The sequence below is a fragment of the Schistocerca nitens genome, chromosome 1, assembly GCF_023898315.1.
Source record: "Schistocerca nitens isolate TAMUIC-IGC-003100 chromosome 1, iqSchNite1.1, whole genome shotgun sequence".
In the NCBI taxonomy this organism is placed as follows: domain Eukaryota; kingdom Metazoa; phylum Arthropoda; class Insecta; order Orthoptera; family Acrididae; genus Schistocerca; species Schistocerca nitens.
In genome coordinates, this window is record NC_064614.1 from 108,729,946 (window position 1) to 108,736,602 (window position 6,657).

Consider the following 6,657-nt stretch of genomic DNA (forward strand, 5'->3'; position numbering starts at 1 on the left):
GGACAAATATATTATACTAGAACTGACAAGTAACTACATTTTCACGCAGTTTGGGTGCATAGGTCCTGAGAAATCAGTACCCAGAACAACCACCTCTGGCCGTAATAACGGCCTTGATACGCCTGGGCATTGCGTCAAACAGAGCTTGGATGGCGTGTAAAGGTACAGCTGCCCATGCAGTTTCAATACGATACCACAGTTCATCAAGAGTAGTGACTGGCGTATTGTGACGAGCCAGTTGCTCGGCCACCATTGAACAGACGTTTTCAATTGGTGATAGATCTGGAGAATGTGCTGACCAGGGCAGCAGTCGAATATTTTCTGTATCCAGAAAGGCCCGTACAGGACCTGCAAAACACGGTCATGCATTATCCTGCTGAAATGTAGGGTTTCGCAGGTATCGAATGAAGGGTAGAGCCACGGATTGTAACACATCTGAAATGTAACGTCCACTGTTCAAATTGCCGTCAGTGCGAACAAGAGGTGACCGAGACGTGTAACCAATGGCACCCCATACCATCACGCCGGGTGATACGTCAGTATGGTGATGACGAATACACGCTTCCAGTGTGCGTTCACCACGATGTCGCCAAACACGGATGCGACCATCACGATGCTGTAAACAGAACCGGAATTCATCCGAAAAAAATGACATTTTGCCATTCGTGCACGCAGGTTTGTCGTTGAGTACACCCTCGCAGGCGCTCCTGTCTGTGATGCAGTGTCAAGGGTAACCGCAGCCATGGTCTCCGAGCTGATGGTTCATGCTGCTGCAAACGTCGTCGAACTGTTCGTGCAGATGGTTGTTGTCTTGTAAACGTCCCCATCTGTTGACGTGGCTGCACGATCCGTTACAGCCATGCGGATAAGATGCCTGTCATCCCGACTGCTAGTGATTCGAGGCCGTTGGGATCCAGCACGGCGTTCCGTATCTCCCTCCTGAACCCAACCGATTCCATATTCTGCTAACAGTCGACCAACGCGAGGAGAAATTTCGCGATACGATAAACCGCAATCGCGATAGGCTACAATCCGACCTTTATCAAAGTCGGGAACGTGATGGTACGCATTTGTCCTCCTTACACGAGGCATCACAACAACGTTTCACCAGGCAACGGCGGTCAACTGCTGTTTGTGTATGAGAAATCGGTTGGAAACTTTCCTCATGTCAGCACGTTGTAGGTGTCGCCACCGGCGCCAACCTTGTGTGAATGCTCTGAAAAGTTAATCATTTGCATATCACAGCATCTTCTTCCTGTCGGTTAAATTTCGTGCCCGTAGCACGTCATCTTCGTGGTGTAGTAATTTTAATGGCCAGTAGTGTAAAATCGTAAAATGTCCGACGTGCATTTGAAATATCAGGCCGCAGGTCTTAAAATCAGCAGTAAGTGAAATGAAATGATATGAGTCCCTATGCCGTCGGCACCATCGCAAACGACGGTACAGTGGTGCGGGTGTCAACCAAACACAACCTACTGGTTGTCGGTTATCCCCATGCAGCTGCCGTGACACTGTGGAGCGAGAGATTGCTTGCCTTGCAGTCACGTTAAATGTGGTTGCAAACGCACCCTTTGTCTCACGTGAGCTCTTTCTTGCCTCTTGCACGACATAGAGGTCATCTGCTGCTGTAGTTGATAGTGGGCTATCACCTCCGCTCCTCCGAGCAGCAGTACCTGTGGTTGTGAACGCTCCTCATGCATGTAAAACAATGCTGTGAATAATATAAGCTTCTTGATTACCTTCGTCACACTTCGCCCTTCTAGTTTCCAGATGATTCTTCCTCGAGGACGTCATACAGATGTTATCCCCGGGCCATGTTGTTTTGAAGAACGCCACCACAGGGCACCGTAACTGCCCGCTAATTGAAACACGCTGTGTTTACCCGTTCCTTCAACTGCCTCATGTTGCGAAACTAGCCTCATTTGGCGCTAACGTTGCGCTGACCTCTTGGCGTATGACGCCCCGCTTTCTCTATACGACTGAGCACTCCGTCTTCATGCCACGAGTAGCCTACCGGGACCATCCGACCGCCGTGTCATCCTCGGTGGAGGATGCGGATAGGAGGGGCGTGGGGTCACCACACCGATCAACCGGTCGTAAGATAGTATTCTTGACTGAAGCCGCTACTATTCGGTCGAGTAGCTCCTCAATTGGCATCACGAGGCTGAGTGCACCCCGAAAAATGGCAACAGCTCATGGCGGCCCGGATGATCACCAATCCAAGTGCCGACCACGCCCGACAGCGCTTAACTTCGGTGATCTCACGGGAACCGGTGTATCCACTGCGGCAAGGCCGTTGCCTCTGTACGTCTGAGAGACCTCTGGACACGTGGTTCCGTACTTTCATTCATTTTCACCTAGTTGTTGACATGTTATTTTGCTTTCTAGCTCTTCCTTTAGTTCTACAGGAAAGACATCCAAGCACTGAATTTAAATTACGTATTATAATATTTCTCGTTTTCAGAAACGCCTTCTTGGTGTTGCCAAATTGCATTTTATATCCTCTATACTTCGGCCAACGTCAGTTATTTTGCTGCCCAAATAAGAAAACTCATCTACTACTTTCAGCGTTACATCTCCTAATCTAATTCCCTCTGCACTAGTCGATTTATTTCGACTACTCTCTGCCGGCCGAAGTGGCCGTGCGGTTAAAGGCGCTGCAGTCTGGAACCGCAAGGCCGCTACGGTCGCAGGTTCGAATCCTGCCACGGGCATGGATGTTTGTGATGTCCTTAGGTTAGTTAGGTTTAATTGGTTCTAAGTTCTAGGGGACTAATGACCTCAGCAGTTGAGTCCCATAGTGCTCAGAGCCATTTGAACCATTTGACTACTCTCTACAGTACCTAAGTTTTACTTTTGTCGGTTCATCTTGTGCGACACTTTACGCGCTTTCAGTTAGAACACGATTGTTTTGCCTTTTTTTTAGCTTATAGTAGGAATAAAAGAAGAAACGTCGTCATAGTACTGCAGCCGGCGACCACACACATTTGTGTAGATAAGAGTGCCGTGTGAAAATTTGTTTTATGTTAGAGCTCTCTCTGCAAGCCGCCTGCAAACCACACTACATGCCGAGAAAGTTATTTGTTTACGTGTGTCGGCAGAATCGTTTCATTCACAACTGGACCCAGAAGAGAGTCCGCTTTATCCTTGGCGATTTTTATTGCGTTTCTGAGAGCGAGGCTGTGAAGGAAAGCATGCGGTGGCGCAGCTGTTTAAGTGTTAAGCTTGTCAAGTGTGAACGGGAAAGACTGCAGACGCCTGTACAAAGTTAGTTTCGCGTTTGTAACGGAGGTTGAGCTCTAAATATCACGTCATCAGCTCTGTCGACGAGGACCACCCGGCTCACTTGGGCTCCCTCCAGGAAACATCACTTTGATCTTTGTCGAGCAACGTACTTCAGTGCATGAAAGACTCCTGGAATTTGCGACAAATACTATAGGCTTTGTGACTATCGGTTTGTCTGGTGTTGACTGAGTGCAATTAGACTATAAGTACTCCGCGGTTAATAACACTAAATGAGCTTTTACCCAACAGCCTACGAATGCCAGGTCGTTCTTCATTACATAAACATAATCATTTTTCAAAGTATAAATCCTACCGCTCTGTTACGACCTCCCCCCATCTATTGGATTTCCGATTCACTGATCCCTTGTATCTCTAAATTTGTCGTAGCCGTCCAAGACCTTCTAAAAGTTGAACACTGATGAAGAAGACCGCTGTGTGATAAATACACTCCTGGAAATTGAAATAAGAACACCGTGAATTCATTGTCCCAGGAAGGGGAAACTTTATTGACACATTCCTGGGGTCAGATACATCACATGATCACACTGACAGAACCACAGGCACATAGACACAGGCAACAGAGCATGCACAATGTCGGCACTAGTACAGTGTATATCCACCTTTCGCAGCAATGCAGGCTGCTATTCTCCCATGGAGACGATCGTAGAGATGCTGGATGTAGTCCTGTGGAACGGCTTGCCATGCCATTTCCACCTGGCGCCTCAGTTGGACCAGCGTTCGTGCTGGACGTGCAGACCGCGTGAGACGACGCTTCATCCAGTCCCAAACATGCTCAATGGGGGACAGATCCGGAGATCTTGCTGGCCAGGGTAGTTCACTTACACCTTCTAGAGCACGTTGGGTGGCACGGGATACATGCGGACGTGCATTGTCCTGTTGGAACAGCAAGTTCCCTTGCCGGTCTAGGAATGGTAGAACGATGGGTTCGATGACGGTTTGGATGTACCGTGCACTATTCAGTGTCCCCTCGACGATCACCAGTGGTGTACGGCCAGTGTAGGAGATCGCTCCCCACACCATGATGCCGGGTGTTGGCCCTGTGTGCCTCGGTCGTATGCAGTCCTGATTGTGGCGCTCACCGGCACGGCGCCAAACACGCATACGACCATCATTGGCACCAAGGCAGAAGCGACTCTCATCGCTGAAGACGACACGTCTCCATTCGTCCCTCCATTCACGCCTGTCGCGACACCACTGGAGGCGGGCTGCACGATGTTGGGGCGTGAGCGGAAGACGGCTTAACGGTGTGCGGGACCGTAGCCCAGCTTCATGGAGACGGTTGCGAATGGTCCTCGCCGATACCCCAGGAGCAACAGTGTCCCTAATTTGCTGGGAAGTGGTGGTGCGGTCCCCTACGGCACTGCGTAGGATCCTACGGTCTTGGCGTGCATCCGTGCGTCGCTGCGGTCCGGTCCCAGGTCGACGGGCACGTGTACCTTCCGCCGACCACTGGCGACAACATCGATGTACTGTGGAGACCTCACGCCCCACGTGTTGAGCAATTCGGCGGTACGTCCACCCGGCCTCCCGCATGCCCACTATACGCCCTCGCTCAAAGTCCGTCAACTGCACATACGGTTCACGTCCACGCTGTCGCGGCATGCTACCAGTGTTAAAGACTGCGATGGAGCTCCGTATGCCACGGCAAACTGGCTGACACTGACGGCGGCGGTGCATAAATGCTGCGCAGCTAGTGCCATTCGACGGCCAACACCGCGGTTCCTGGTGTGTCCGCTGTGCCGTGCGTGTGATCATTGCTTGTACAGCCCTCTCGCAGTGTCCGGAGCAAGTATGGTGGGTCTGACACACCGGTGTCAATGTGTTATTTTTTCCATTTCCAGGAGTGTATTTATTTCTGATCAAACTTGTTTCGCGGCGTTAGGGTCACATCTTCAGTGATACACTGTATGCAAACAAGAGTACAAAAGGATAAAGATCCTGTTTCGGTTAAAATTTACTGCACACGAAGCTATACAGTATAGGAAAAATTATGTACTCAACATGCATTTCATAATTTATCCTAAACGTATGCAGCAGATGTCCCAACATAATTTATCCAATTGTAATAAAACTGTTTAACCGCCAAGAGCTCCGTAGTTCAATTTAAAATAGAGGAGAATGCAGGGAACATCATCTCAATACAGGGAAACTAGAATATGAATAAAGCGATAAACCAGAGGGATGCCAAAGGTAAAACAAATGTTACGTGTAGGTGGTGAAAATTACGTTCGCACTGGCATGTTAAAGTACACCGATCAGCCAAAACATTATGACCGGTACGTGACGCGGTAACAATAGTATGTAAGCGGAGCAGAAATGGACGGGGGATAACAGTCGGGAAGATATGGGCTGCAAATGGGAAAATCCACTAAGATAAGCGATTTTGACAAAGAGCAGATTGCTATTACGCAGAGCATGTTAAACGAATATCTCGACAACGGCGAATCTGTTCCAGTCTCCATGTGCCACTGTCGTGAGCATCTACAGAAAGAGGTAGCAGGACAACAGGCGCTAAATGATTGGGCATCCAAGGCTCTTCACAGAACAGTCCGTAGCTCGTGGTCTACTGGCTAGCGCTGCTGCCTCACAAGGTGTCGGGTTCGATTCCCGACCGGGTCGGGGATTTTCTCCTCCCGGGGACTGGGTGTTTGTATTCATAATTTCATCATAGTTCGGGGAAGTGTCGAGACTGGACGGTGTAAACATTGTGTCTTTGTACGGGTGCTGATAACCACGCATTTGAGCACCTCCCAAACGACATATCATCATCATCATCATCATCATCATCACAGAACGTGGGGTTCGGAGGCTTGTCTGCCCTGCTAAGCAGAATAGATGGTAATCTGTGATATCTCTGCCAAAGACCTCAGTGCTGGTACACGCAGAAGTGTTTCAGAGCACACCGACCGTCGTACGTTTTTGAACACAGAGCTCCGCAGCGGACCACCACCCAACGACATCGTCAATTACGATTGCAGTGGGCACGGGAGTAATCTAATTTATATTAGTAGCTCGATTATAATTACAGTGATTAAGGGAGAACCCAAGGTTAATTACGCCTGGATCACGCTCATCACAAGAAGTTGTAAGGGAGCTTTTAATAAGAGCAGACAGCATCGGTAGGAGACCTGTTACACGCCCACCTCATATATGGCTCACTCACAAACGTGGTCGCCACACCATGGAGCCTATGACAACAAACTGCTCTCCAACCAATACAAACCGCAACAGTAAAAGTGCCGAAATAGAATAAAATTAGACCCAGTGCATTTAAAGCGATCGTAATAAACAGTACCATGTTCCGTAAAATCACAAAGCACTGCAGAATCTATTACATTACTCTCAGTAAGG

At 49.1% G+C, this 6,657-nt stretch overlaps 1 pseudogene; it reads right to left on the bottom strand.

Moving 5' to 3' along the window:
- Window positions 1-2,183: 2,183 nt before the first annotated feature.
- Window positions 2,184-2,301, bottom strand: LOC126209008 (5S ribosomal RNA; annotated as a pseudogene).
- Between the last annotated feature and the right edge of the window lie 4,356 nt (window positions 2,302-6,657).